The sequence below is a fragment of the Coregonus clupeaformis genome, chromosome 5 (genome assembly GCF_020615455.1).
Source record: "Coregonus clupeaformis isolate EN_2021a chromosome 5, ASM2061545v1, whole genome shotgun sequence".
NCBI lineage: Eukaryota > Metazoa > Chordata > Actinopteri > Salmoniformes > Salmonidae > Coregonus > Coregonus clupeaformis.
Window position 1 is genome coordinate 35287646 of NC_059196.1, and position 14692 is coordinate 35302337.

General features: G+C 43.4%; 1 pseudogene; it reads right to left on the reverse strand.

The window, feature by feature from the left end:
* Window positions 1–14692, reverse strand: part of LOC121567005 — a 34747-nt pseudogene that overhangs the window by 4873 nt on the left and 15182 nt on the right.

Consider the following 14692-nt stretch of genomic DNA (forward strand, 5'->3'; position numbering starts at 1 on the left):
CCTCCACCATCGTGGAGAGGAGCCATAATGCAATGCAGAAAAAGCATTTGATTCAGTGGGATGGAATTATCTATTCCAAGTTATGGATAGATTTGGTTTCAACTAAGAAGTGATACAGTGCATCATAACATGTCCGACTGCTAGAATAAAGATCAAGGACATTTGTCACGAACCATAAGTCTAGAACGAGGGGCAAGACAAGGCTGTAATCTTTCACCCATGCTCTTCTCCTTGTACCTCGAACCATTAGCACAGGCAATAAGACAGGAGCCTAGAGGGAGTAACAGTAAGAGCCTGTGAACATTAGATATGCATGTATGCTGATGACATTCTCTTATTCCTTAAAGACCCAGGTTCAAGTGTACGTAGATTGATGGATGTTTTACAAACATTTGGAAGATATTCAGGGTGTGCTTAACGTACACCAGACCCAAGCCCTAGTATATAATTATACCCCACAGCAAGAGCTGAAGAGCAGATAGAACTTCCAGTGGACCTCTTCATCCATTAAATATCTTGGGAGTAAATCTACCAAAAGATACACCCAAACTCTACGACATGAATTACGCTCACATCAACAAGAAAATATATGATGACCTGGACAGGTGGAATTCACTTCCTTTGGATATTAGTAGTAGAATTGAAACAATCAAAATGAATATTGTTCTAATCACTGCCAATAGAAATCCCACGTAAACAGTATAGGGAATGGGATAAACGAATATCAAGATTTATCTGGAACAGTAAGAGGCCAAGCATTAGATATACAACATTACAATTACCAAAAAACAGGGTGGACGGAGTATGGCCTTACCAAGCCTAAAATAATATTTTGTGTCGGCCCAATTGAGACCTCTGGCGTGTTGGTGCAATTCAGAATACGAATCCAAATGGAAAGACATTGAGACTATTTTGACAGAGATACCCATCCAGTCAGTTTTGGGTAATAAGGACATGGCAATAGAAATATACAATAGACAAAATCTGTGGATTAATTTCCCTCTTAAGACATGGTTTAGGGTAGTTAAGCAAATTCATTTAGACAGAGAGGTCAAACTGCTGAGTTGGCCCGCATACGACCCCAGCTTCATCCCTGCAATTCAGGATAGCAGATTTTAAAACAGTGGACGCAGAAAGGATCACATCATTTTGTACAATTATAAGGAATGGGGATCTAGAGAACTTCCAGGACCTAAGTAAAAAACATGGCTTGGATAAACAAGATTTTTACAGGTACAGTGAGGGAAAAAAGTATTTGATCCCCTGCTGATTTTGTACGTTTGCCCACTGACAAAGACATGATCAGTCTATAATTTTAATAGTAGGTTTATTTGAACAGTGAATAACAACAAACAAATCCAGAAAAACGCATGTCAAAAATGTTATAAATTGATTTGCATTTTAAATGAGGGAAATAAGTATTTGACCCCTCTGCAAAACATGACTTAGTACTTGGTGGCAAAACCCTTGTTGGCAATCACAGAGGTCAGACGTTTCTTGTAGTTGACCACCAGGTTTGCACACATCTCAAGAGGGATCTTGTCCCACTCCTCTTTGCAGATCTTCACCAAGTCATTAAGGTTTCGAGGCCGACGTTTGGCAACTCGAACCTTCAACTCCCTCCACAGATTTTCTATGGGATTAAGGTCTGGAGACTGGCTAGGCCACTCCGGTCCTTCATTTATTTCTTCTTGAGCCACTCCTTTGTTGCCTTGGCCGTGTGTTTTGGGTCATTGTCATGCTGGAATACCCATCCACGACCCATTTTCAATGCCCTGGCTGAGGGAAGGTGGTTCTCACCCAAGATTTGACGGTACATGGCCCTGTCCATCATCCCTTTGATGCGGTGAAGTTGTCCTGTCCCCTTAGCAGAAAAACACCCCCAAAGCATAATGTTTCCACCTCCATGTTTGACGGTGGGGATAGTGTTCTTGGGGTCATAGGCATCATTCCTCCTCCTCCAAACACGGCGATTTGAGTTGATGCCAAAGAGCTCGATTTTGATCTCATCTGACCACAACACTTTAACCCAGTTCTCCTCTGAATCATTCAGATGTTCATTGGCAAACTTCAGACGGCCCTATATATGTGCTTTCTTGAGCAGGGGGACCTTGCGGGCGCTGCAGGATTTCAGTCCTTCACGGCGTAGTGTGTTACCAATTGTTTTCTTGGTGACTATGGTCCCAGCTCCCTTGAGATCATTGACAAGATCCTCCTGTGTAGTTCTGGGCTGATTCCTCACCGTTCTCATGATCATTGCAACTCCACGAGGTGAGATCTTGCATGGAGCCCCAGGCCAAGGGAGATTGACAGTTATTTTGTGTTTCTTCCATTTGCAAATAATCGCACCAACTGTTGTCACCTTCTCACCAAGCTGCTTGGCGATGGTCTTGTAGCCCATTCCAGCCTTGTGTAGGTCTACAATCTTGTCCCTGACATCCTTGGAGAGCTCTTTGGTCTTGGCCATGGTGGAGAGTTTGGAATCTGATTGATTGATTGCTTCTGTGGACAGGTGTCTTTTATACAGGTAACAAGCTGAGAATAGGAGCACTCCCTTTAAGAGTGTGCTCCTAATCTCAGCTCGTTACCTGTTTAAAAGACACCTGGGAGGCAGAAATCTTTCTGATTGAGAGGGGGTCAAATACTTATTTCCCATTTTTGACATGCGTTGTTCTGGATTTTTTGGTTGTTATTCTGTCTCTCACTGTTCAAATAAACCTACCATTAAAATTATAGACTGATCATGTCTTTGTCAGTGGGCAAACGTACAAAATCAGCAGGGGATCAAATACTTTTTTCCCCTCACTGTACCTGTAAAAATCTTGTTTATCCAAGCCATGTTTTTTACTTAGGTCCTGGAAGTTCTCTAGATCCCCATTCCTTATAATTGTACAAAATGATGTGATCCTTTCTGCGTCCACTGTTTTAAAATCTGCTATCCTGAATTGCAGGGATGAAGCTGGGGTCGTATGCTGGCCAACTCAGCAGTTTGACCTCTCTGTCTAAATGAATTTGCTTAACTACCCTAAACCATGTCTTAAGAGGGAAATTAATCCACAGATTTTGTCTATTGTATATTTCTATTGCCATGTCCTTATTACCCAAAACTGACTGGATGGGTATCTCTGTCAAAATAGTCTCGATGTCTTTCCATTTGGATTCGTATTCAGAGGGGTCAAATACTTATTTCCCTCATTAAAATGCAAATCAATTAATAACATTTTTGACATGCGTTTTTTTCTGGATTTTTTTGTTGTTATTCTGTCTCTCACTGTTCAAATAAACCTATCATTAAAATTATAGACTGATCAATTATTTGTCAATGGGCAAACGTACAAAATCAGCAGGGGATCAAATACTTTTTTCCCTCACTGTACCTATAGGCACTACTTTTTAAATAAATAAAAGTGATTGACCCTCGGGCACCTCAGAAATTGATCAAATATTCACTAACGCATACAACTATTTCAAATCTTTAATTGGGTATTCTATCCTCAAATAAACATTCTACAAACTATATTAAACAGAAATGGGAGGAGGAACTTAACATTGAAATAACTGATGAAACATGGTTGAACATATTTGAGACACAATTAAGCTCTACCAACTCAAGGTCTTGGAGAGAATTCTGTTGGAAGAATGTTATACGTTTCTTCATAACACCTAAACAGAAATCAAAACAGACTGGCTCCCAACACCCTTGTTGGAGAGAATGCAGGCTATCAAGGGCAGATCACTCTCATATCTTTTGGTCCTGCCCCGCAATTGACATTTACTGGGGATAAATAAGTTCTAACATTGGAAAAAATAATGGGTTTTGACGTAAAACAAACATTCATTTCATTTGTATTTGGGTGAAATACCTGATAACTTACACAATAGCAAAAAGTACCTGTTGAAGGGTCTACTGACAGCCAGTAAAAAGGCTATCAATAGGAAGGCTACAAAAAGATCCTCCCACCGTGACACAATGGATAGATAATGTTAAAGAAATACACTATATGGAGCGTATGACCTTTGCTTTAAGAACTCATGAGGAGAGAGGTCAGGAATACTGGGAAAAATGGGTTTCGTACTTGAAAAAAGTATAATTCAAAGATGACGTTACTTTAGCTAATCTGATGAAAGTATGATGTGTGCTGTACCTGCCAGTCCTTTATTTTTTACTTTTTTTTAGTAGTTGTTGTTTTACTTAATTTTTAAGTGTTCTTCATGAACAACAAGGTATATACATTTTTTTTTTTATATTGTCAATTCAGCATTGTCAAATTCTATTATTATTTGAATTGTCCCTGAAATTAATAAAACATGTAGTTTCATCAAAACATGCAGACTTAAAATTTTAGTACATACAGTTGGAGTTGTCAGCCATGCCCATAGGACCACAATCTGCACAAAACATGAAAACAAGATCAACCTAATCCACAACCCAAATGATAAAGTGGTTAGATTTCCACCCACACCACCAATGGTATTACTTTAAAGAAGAATCAGACAATTACATTTACATTACATTTTAGTCATTTAGCAGACGCTCTTATCCAGAGCGACTTACAGGAGCACCTTGTATGAGAGCGACTTACAATTCACCTTGTATGAGTACCTTGTATTGTTTGTTCAAATTAAATGGATCAGCAACAGTAACAAAGTAAGATTGGCAAAGTAGCACAAACCTGCTGCCATCGCAACTGGAGATGGTCCACAGCGTAAAAGGGTTGCAGCTAAGAAAATACATGAACATTCAAATGAGTATTTTGTTTTTAAAAAATCTAAATTTGAACAAAATGTGTAAATAACACACCTTGCTTAGAGAAGAATCCTACTTGCACCAGGACAGAATAAACCAGGAGGTATAAACCAGGAGGAATAAACCAGGAGGAATAAACCAGGAGGTAAAGGACAAAGAACAGTATTAGTTCTACATCAACTCAATCATTCTACATCAATCACACAAATTAAAACTTAATTCGTTTTTTAACTAAACAAGGTTAGTTTACACGTACCCTTCACCTTAGAGGTGAGCGAACCTTTGGCCTTCTTCTTAGCAGACATATCTTAATACAAATGAACAGTGATTGTATTAACAGGGTTTAGTATTAGTATGTTTATTATGAACTCATAAGTGATACTTGTGCATAATCAAAATATGGTCATGTGCTTGAATCATGCAAATTTGTATCTAAATCAAATATACTTTTTCTTTTACGCATCTTACACTTACTATTTGTTCCGACGTCAAACTCTGATGCAGCGCACTTAAGCTGATCAGCTCGGTCATCCAGTTCAGATAGTTTCATATCGCGATCAAGTACCTTACCCACACTACTGCTACAATCACAATCTGCACAAAACATGAACACAAGATCAACATAATCCACAACCCCAATTATAAAGTGGTTAGATTTCCACCCACACCACCAATGGTATTACTTTACAGAAGAATCAGACAATTCACCTTGTATTGTTGGTTCAAATAAAATGGATCACCAACAGTAACAAAGTAACAGTGGCAAAGTAGCACAAACCTGTCAGTACATATTCCCGTAGATAAAGCACTAAAAAAGAAGGGAAAAACACAGGTCACTGGGTTACAAACAAAGGTACACGCACAGAACACATTAATGACTAAACAATGACGACTCCGTCTTACACGTGCAGAGGGCACAGTTTGCGACACCACAGCTCGCGGTTACCACTTATTTAGCGCGGTTTACATATATACATAAAATAATTTCCTTGCCTCTCTGTAACACACACACTCACTCGGCGTGGGGACTTGTCTGCGTAGCAGCTGTCCTTGCAGGGCCTCTCCATCTCCTTTGTGGACAGCGATGAATGCAGTAAAGGCACTGCTCACTCCTGATTGGACGCTGAGCTCTACCACCTTCTCTTTCACTCCCTCCTTCTCCCCATCCTGCTCCCTCTCTTCCACCTCCAGGGATCGGATCAGGGTTCGAGCCCCCAGCCTGTGGACGGTCAGTCTGGAGAGGAGGGACAGAGAGAAGAAGAAGTGGGAAAAAGGAGAGAGAGACAGAGACAGAGACAGAGACAGAGACAGAGAGAGAGAGAGAGAGAGAGAGAGAGAGAGAGGGGTTGAAGGTGGGAGGAGGGTTAGAGAGATTAAGTCGGTAGAGTGGGGGAGAGGAGGGTTGATGATAAGATGGGGGTACCTACAGTACTAAATGTATCAAATCATACTACATACAGTTGAAGTCAGAAGTTTACATAGACTTAGGTTGGAGTCATTAAAACTCGTTTTTTCAACCACTCTTGTTAACAAACTAGTTTTGGCAAGTTGGTTAGGACATCTACTTTGTGCATGACACAAGTAATTTTTCCAACAATTGTTTACAAACAGATTATTTGACTTATAATTCACTGTATCACAATTCCAGTGGGTCAGAAGTTAACATACACTAAGTTGACTGTGCCTTTAAAATTCCAGAAAATTATGTCATGGCTTTAGAAGCTTCTGATAGGCTAATTGACATTATTTGAGTCAATTGGAGGTGTACCTGTGGATGTATTTCAAGGCCTACCTTCAAACTCAGTGCCTCTTTGCTTGACATCATGGGAAAATCAAAAGAAAATCAGACAAGACCTCAGAAAAATAATTGTAGACCTCCACAAGTCTGGTTCATCCTTGGGAGCAATTTCCAAACGCCTGAAGGTACCACGTTCATCTGTCCAAACAATAGTACGCAAGTATAAACACCACGGGACCACGCAGACGACATACCGCTCAGGAAGGAGAAGCGTTCTGTCTCCTAGAGATTAACGTATTTTGGTGCGAAAAGTGCAAATCAATCCCAGAACATTAGCAAAGGACCTTGTGAAGATGCTGGAGGAAACAGGTACAAAAGTATCTATATCCACAGTAAAACGAGTCCTATATCGACATAACCTGAAAGGCCACTCAGCAAGGAAGAAGCCACTGCTCCAAAACCGCCATAAAAAAGCCAGACTACGGTTTGCAACTGCACATGGGGACAAAGATCGTACTTTTTTGAGAAATGTCCTCTGGTCTGATGAAACAAAAATAGAACTGTTTGGCCATAATGACCATCGTTATGGGGAACGCTGGCAAGCCGAAGAACACCATCCCAACCGTGAAGCACGGGGGTGGCAGCATCATGCTGTGGGGGTGCTTTGCTGCAGGAGGGACTGGTGCACTTCACAAAATAGATGGCATCATGAGGAAGGAAAATAATGTGGATATATTGAAGCAACATTATTTATTATTATTATATTATTATTATTATCTCAAGACATCAGTCAGGAAGTTAAAGCTTGGTCGCAAATGGGTCTTCCAAATGGCCAATGACCCCCAGCATACTTCCAAAGTTGTGGCAAAATGGCTTAAGGACAACAAAGTCAAGGTATTGGAGTGGCCATCACAAAGCCCTGACCTCAAACCTACAGAAAAGGTGTGGGCAGAACTGAAAAAGCGTGTGTGAGCAAGGAGGCCTACAAACCTGACTCAGTTATACCAGCTCTGTCAGGAGGAATGGGCCAAAATTCACCCAACTTATTGTGGGAAGCTTGTGGAAGGCTACCCGAAACATTTGACCCAAGTTAAACAATTTAAGGGCAATGCTACCAAATACTAATTGAGTGTATGTAAACTTCTGACCCACTGGGAATGTGATGAAAGAAATAAAAGTTGAAATAAATAATTATCTCTAATATTATTCTGACATTTCACATTCTTAAAATAAAGTGGTGATCCCCAGCCTAAGACAGGACATTTTTACTAGGATTAAATGTCAGGAATTGTGAAAAACTGAGTTTAAATCTATTTGGCTAAGGTGTATGTAAACTTCCGACTTCAACTGTAACAGAAATGCATTAGAAGTGCTGGCATAGTTTCTGTTAATGGAACGTCATGGCAGTCTTGCCTGTAAATAGCGACACATTCCCTTAACGCATCTGACCAAGGCCTGCACAGTGTAAACAGTGTTGTTTTTACCCAGTGTCCTCTGCAGGCTTGAGACTGAAGCTCAGCTGGTTCTCAACAGGTTGCTCAGCCAGGCTGTACTTCACTGTCACTGAGCCCTCTGTGTCCCCTGAGCTCTGAGAGAGGGAGAGAAGGAGAGAGAGAAAGAGAGAGACAGACAGACAGACAGACAGAACGAGAGAACGAGAAAACAAGGAAATACAGGGTTGAGTTAAAGACGTGGACCGTGACCCAAAAAATGGTTGTCTTGCAAATAAGTTATGACCTTCCCAGTGTCCTTTGAACATTGACACACTGTATGTTCAACAATATTAACACTCATAACAGTAGAAGGCAGAGCCCTCACCTCCCCAGTGAGCTGGGCATACAGAAGTGCCCTTTGACCCTGGAAGAGCACTCTGATTGGTGGAGATAGAGGGGTGACAGACACCTCCTTTGGGACATTCCACTTGACTGAGATGTCCACCACAGCAGGCTGCAGGGCAAACCGGAGGGACTGCATCACCTGAGGGAGGAGAGTGAAGGAGGGGCAGAGTAAAAAAAGGAAATAAAAAGGAAAGAGAAAAAGCAATAGAGAGAATAATGGAGGTGATGAAAATGTTTGTAACCAATACAACCCTCTCTTTACAGACACACACACACACTAATAAGCTCTCTTACTTTGGGCTGCATCCTGTCCTGTCCTGTGATAAACTGTGCATGCCCTCCGGCCTGCTTGGCCACCCCAGAGATGAGAGCAGTGCTGGCCCCCTCCCCAATCCCAAAGGAGAAGCACCTGGCATGGACACACCCAGGAAACAGTATTATTGTTGTGGTTGTTGTCAAATACCAAAATAAGGCTATCAACCAAATCCCTATTACTTGTATCATTTTCTTGTGCTTGTGGGCTGACTGAATTAAAACATAACTGTACAGGAAGAATCATCAAAACAAAAGCATTAATTTTCTCACAGGGGTGAAAAAACCCTAACCTACATAATTCTCCCACACTGCTGCTCACAGACAGGTTGGGTAGGTTTACTTTAGATTGGGTTTTACAAATAATATTTTGAGTCAAAAATACCAGTGGTTAGAGCCTTGTTGACATACAATTCCAGTCAAAAGTTTGGAAACACCTACTCATTCAACGGTTTTCTTTATTTTTACTATTTTCTACATTGTAGAATAATAGAAGACATCAAAACTATGAAATAACATATATGGAAACATGTAGTAACCAAAAAAGTGTTAAGCAAATGAAAATATATTTTATATTTGAGATTCTTCAAATAGCCACCCTTTGCCTTCATGACAGCTTTGCACACTCTTGGCATTCTCTCAACCAGCTTCATGAGGTAGTCACCTGGAATGCATTTGAATTAACAGGTGTGCCTTCTTAAAAGTTAATATGTGGAATTTCTTTACTTCTTAATACGTTTGATCCAATCATTTGTGTTGTGACAAGGTGTGTGTGGGGGGAATGAAGGTCAGTCAATACGGAACATTTCAAGAACTTTGAAAGTTTCCTCAAGTGCAGTCACAAAAATCATCAAGCTCTATGATGAAACTGGCTCTCATGAGGACTGCCACAGGAATGGAAGACCCAGAGTTACCTCTGCTGCAGAATAAGTTCATTAGAGTTAACAGCCTCAGAAATTGCAGCCCAAATAAATACTTCACAGAGTTCAAGTAACAGACACATCTCTACATCAACTGTTCAGAGGGGACTGTGTGAATCAGGCCTTCATGGTCGAATTGCTGCAAAGAAACCACTACTAAAGGACACCAATAAGAAGAAGAGACCTGCTTGGGCCAAGAAACACGAGCAATGGACATTAGACCGGTGGAAATGTGTCGTTTGGTCTGGTGTCCAAATTTGAGATTTTTGCCTTAAAACCGGCGTGTCTTTGTGAGACGCGGTGTGGGTGAACGGATGAGCTCTGCATGTGTAGTTCCCACCGTAAAGCACGGAGGAGGAGATGTTATGGTGTGGGGGTGCTTTAATGGTGACACAGTCTGTGATTTATTTAGAATTCAAGGCACACTTAACCAGCATGGCTACCCCAGCATTCTGCAGCGATACGCCATCCCATCTGGTTTGGACTCAGTGGGACGATCATTTGTTTCTCAACAGGACAATGACCCAACACACCTCCAGGCTGTGTAAGGGCTATTTAACCAAGAAAGAGAGTGATGGAGCACTGCATCAGATGACCTGGCCTCCACAATTCCCCGACCTCAACCCAATTGAGATGGTTTGGGATGAGTCAGACGACAGAGTGGAGGAAAAGCAGCCAATAAGTGCTCAGCATATGTGAGAATTCCTTCAAGATTGTTGGTAAAGCATTCCAGGTGAAGCTGCTTGAGAGAATGCCAAGAGTGTGCAAAGCTGTCATCAAGGCAAAGGGTGGCTATTTGAAGAATCTCAAATATAAAATATATTTTGATTTGTTTAACACTTTTTTGGTTACTACATGATTCCATATGTGTTATTTCATAGTTTTGATGTCTTCACTATTATTCTACAATGTAAAAAATAGTACAAATAAAGAAAAACCCTTGAATGAGTAGGTGTGTCCAAATTCTTGACTGATACTGTAGTTTCCACTGGTTTACTTTCCAGACAGGTGCAATGGCCTCTGTAACAAACCCTCTATTAAAACCAGTTAGTGTAAATCTTTCAGGTGGGAGGTAACAGAGCTAGCTATGGGATCTCTGCCCCAAGTAGGTAATGATAGGGGAAACAGTGCTTGTGGGTCCACCTGTGAGAACCGGCGTTCGTCTTCACTAGATCCAGGACTTCCTTGGTGTTTCTCACCTCACCATCAGTGAACAAGAAGAGCTGAGGATGACAGAGGGTATGTTCATCATGTGTTAACGTTAAATAATGTATGTGCAGCCCTGAAGTATACTGACTATTTTTGGTTACTGGTTTCTCCAGTAACCAAAAAACACAGGTCTATTTGCTGTCCCAGTAAGCCAGGTGTGGTACTGCAAATACCACACTCAAAAGACACTGTTTGGTTGGGTGTAACTCTGTAACTAAACATGCCATTGGTTGGGTGTAACTCAGTAACTAAACATGCCATTGGTTGGGTGTAAGTCAGTAACTAAACATGCCATTGGTTGGCTGTAACTCTGTAACTAAACATGCCATTGGTTGGGTGTAACTCAGTAACTAAACATGCCATTGGTTGGGTGTAAGTCAGTAACTAAACATGCCATTGGTTGGCTGTAACTCTGTAACTAAACATGCCATTGGTTGGGTGTAACTCAGTAACTAAACATGCCATTGGTTGGGTGTAAGTCAGTAACTAAACATGCCATTGGTTGGGTGTAACTCTGTAACTAAACATGCCTAAAGCCCAAAAGGGAATTTTCTCTTGGTGTAAGATGTTGGTTGCCCCCATGGGAACCCCGGGTTCATATCTTGCATGTTACATTGGCGCCCAACATGGGGCGGGCTCTCGTGAGGGAGGGGGGAATGTAGCGGACATGAGTTAGTCATGGTCTTGTCATGAGGTAGCCCCGACTGCAAACTTCAAAACCAGTGTCTGGGGTCGGTCCAGTGTCTGGGGTCAGTTCATATCCCTCCCGCGTGTTACACATGGAAAGGTGGGAGGAGTTTCAGGTGTTTCAGGAGGAACCTGTATGAATCTCAGTGTGTAAGGTATGTAGAAGGCCAATGAATGAGTTGATTAGAGGTTAAAACAAATATTAAAGTGCCACTCCACAATAACTGACAGATTTTTTAAAACCACATTGTGGACCACTCAGATAGTTGAGACACTAAAAAACAAACCTAGTCAAACATGGTACAGTTGTTCCTTAGGCGTTGTCACGCTCGTTCATTAACGAGAAGGACCAAGGCGCAGCGTGATATGCATCCATATTTAGTTACGTATTGAACACATGACAAAACAACAAACGAAACGTGAAGTCCAAGGTAGACAAAATAACATACCTCAACGGAACAAGATCCCACACAGACTGGTGCCAAAAGGCTGCCTAAGTATGGTCCCCAATCAGAGACAACGAGCTACAGCTGCCTCTGATTGGGAACCACCCTGGCCAACATAGATCTAAACGATCTAGAAACTAAACATAGAAATAAACACAACACAAAATATACACACCCTGACTCAACAAATAACCGTCCCCTGAGTCAGGGCGTGACAGTACCCCCCCAAAGGTGCGGACTCCGACCGCGCCACATAAACCTAATAGGGTAGGGGCCGGGTGGGCATTCCGCCTCGGATGCGGATCCGGCTCCGGGTGTAACCACCACTTACTCTCCACCTCACCGTTGCGCCCCTGGTCTGGTCTGGAACCGCTGACTGGAGCTGGACCCGACGACGGTGGATCGAACTGCTCTGGATCTGGGGTGGAGCCGCTGACCGGAACTGGATCAGGCACCGGTGGAGCGGACTGCTCTGGCTCCAGAGTGGAGCCGCTGACCGGAGCTGGACTGGACCCCGGTGGAGCGGATTGCTCTGGCTCCGGAGTGGAGCAGCTGACCGGTGCCGGACCAGGCACCGGTGGAACAGGCACGGGCCGTGCCGGACTGGACACACGCACCACTGGCTTGGTGCGGGGAGCAGGAACGGGCCGGACTGGGCTGACGACGCGCACCCCTGGCTTGGTGCGGGGAGCAGGAACGGGCCGGACTGGGCTGACGACGCGCACCACTGGCCTGGTGCGGGGAGCAGGAACGGGCTGGACTGGGCTGACGACGCGCACCACTGGCTTGGTGCGGGGAGCAGGTACGGGCTGGACTGGGCTGACGACGCGCACCACTGGCTTGGTGCGGGGAGCAGGAACGGGCCGGACTGGGCTGACGACGCGCACCACTGGCTTGGTGTGGGGAGCAGGAACGGGCCGTACCGGACTGGCGACGCGCACCACTGGCCTGGTGCGGGGAGCAGGAACGGGCCGGACTGGGCTGACGACGCGCACCACTGGCCTGGTGCGGGGAGCAGGAACGGGCCGGACTGGGCTGACGACGCGCACCACTGGCTTGGTGCGGGGAGTAGGAACGGGCCGGACTGGGCTGATGACGCGCACCACTGGCTTGGTGTGGGGAGCAGGAACGGGCCGTACCGGACTGGCGACGCGCACCACTGGCCTGGTGCGGGGAGCAGGAACGGGCCGGACTGGGCTGACGACGCGCACCCCTGGCTTGTTGCGGGAATCAGGAACGGGCCGGACCGGACTGGCGACACGCACCACTTGATTGGTGCGAGGAGCGGGACTGGGTTCCTTCATTAACCCCCACTCCTTCTGCTGCCTAACCAGCTCCTCTCGCCGTGCCTCTACACTTTCCTTCTGCTCCCTCTGCACCAATGACCCCCTTAATCTGGCGGCCTCCTCTGCTAAACGGCTGAACCGCTCTATCGCGGCCTCATGCTGCCTCATTGTCCACGGCGTGAGTCCCCCCCTACATATTTTTTGGGCTTGTCTCTCCCCCGTGATCATGGCCTCCATCCCTCTTGCCAGACTCTCGCTCATCTCCTCCCAAGTCCATCCTCTCTCCTCGTCACGCTGGTTGATCCAGGCTTGGTGGGATCTTCTGTCACGCTCGTTCATTAATGAGAAGGACCAAGGCGCAGCGTGATATGCATCCATATTTATTTACGTATTGAACACACGACAAAACAACAAACGAAACGTGAAGCCCAAGGTAGACAAAATAACATACCTCAACGGAACAAGATCCCACACAGACTGGTGCCAAAAGGCTGCCTAAGTATGGTCCCCAATCAGAGACAACGAGCTACAGCTGCCTCTGATTGGGAACCACCCTGGCCAACATAGATCTAAACGATCTAGAAACTAAACATAGAAATAAACAATACGAAATATACACACCCTGACTCAACAAATAACCGTCCCCTGAGTCAGGGCGTGACAGGCGTCATCGATAATACATCACATCATCTACATTTTTGGTAACAGTTATTATACATTACGTCATCTATACACGTATGCATAAACAAAACTAAGTAAAGTAGTTTTTTTTCTCCCTCACTAACTTTAAGCATCAGTTGTCAGAGCACCTTACCGATCACTGCACCTGTACACAGCCCATCTGAAATTAGCCCGCCCAACTACCTCATCCCTATATTGTTATTTATTTTGCTCATTTGTACCCCAGTATCTCTATTTGCACATCATCTCTTGCACATCATTCCAGTGTTAATACTAAATTGTAATTATTTTGCACTATAGCCTATTTTATTGCCTTACCTCCATAACTTGCTAAATTTGCACACTGTATATTAATTGTATTTCTGTTGTATTTTAGATTTTGTTTTGTTTTACCCCATATGTAACTCTGTGTTGTTGTTTTTATCGCACTGCTTTGCTTTATCTTGGCCAGGTCGCAGTTGTAAATGAGAACTTGTTCTCAACTGGTTTACCTGGTTAAATAAAGGTGAAATAAAAAATAAAATAAAAAAATAAAGTAGATAAAAGGACATTTAGGAACTTATAAAGAAACGTCTCTGTTGGAGGATACGTTGGCAGGCTTTAGCAGAGGCATTTACATTATTGTTACCTAATAACATTTCACACAATTTATTATTTTCAGCTAGATTGTTAAAATTAGCATTTTGGCTGGACAGCTGACGAAAAAGATCATCCCTAATGTCATTGTATAACCCACAGTAAAGCAAGGCATGAGGTTCTGTTTCAATGGAACCATCGTTACAGAAAGTACAGACATTTCTCTATGGGAGTGGTTGTGTATGTAAGGTG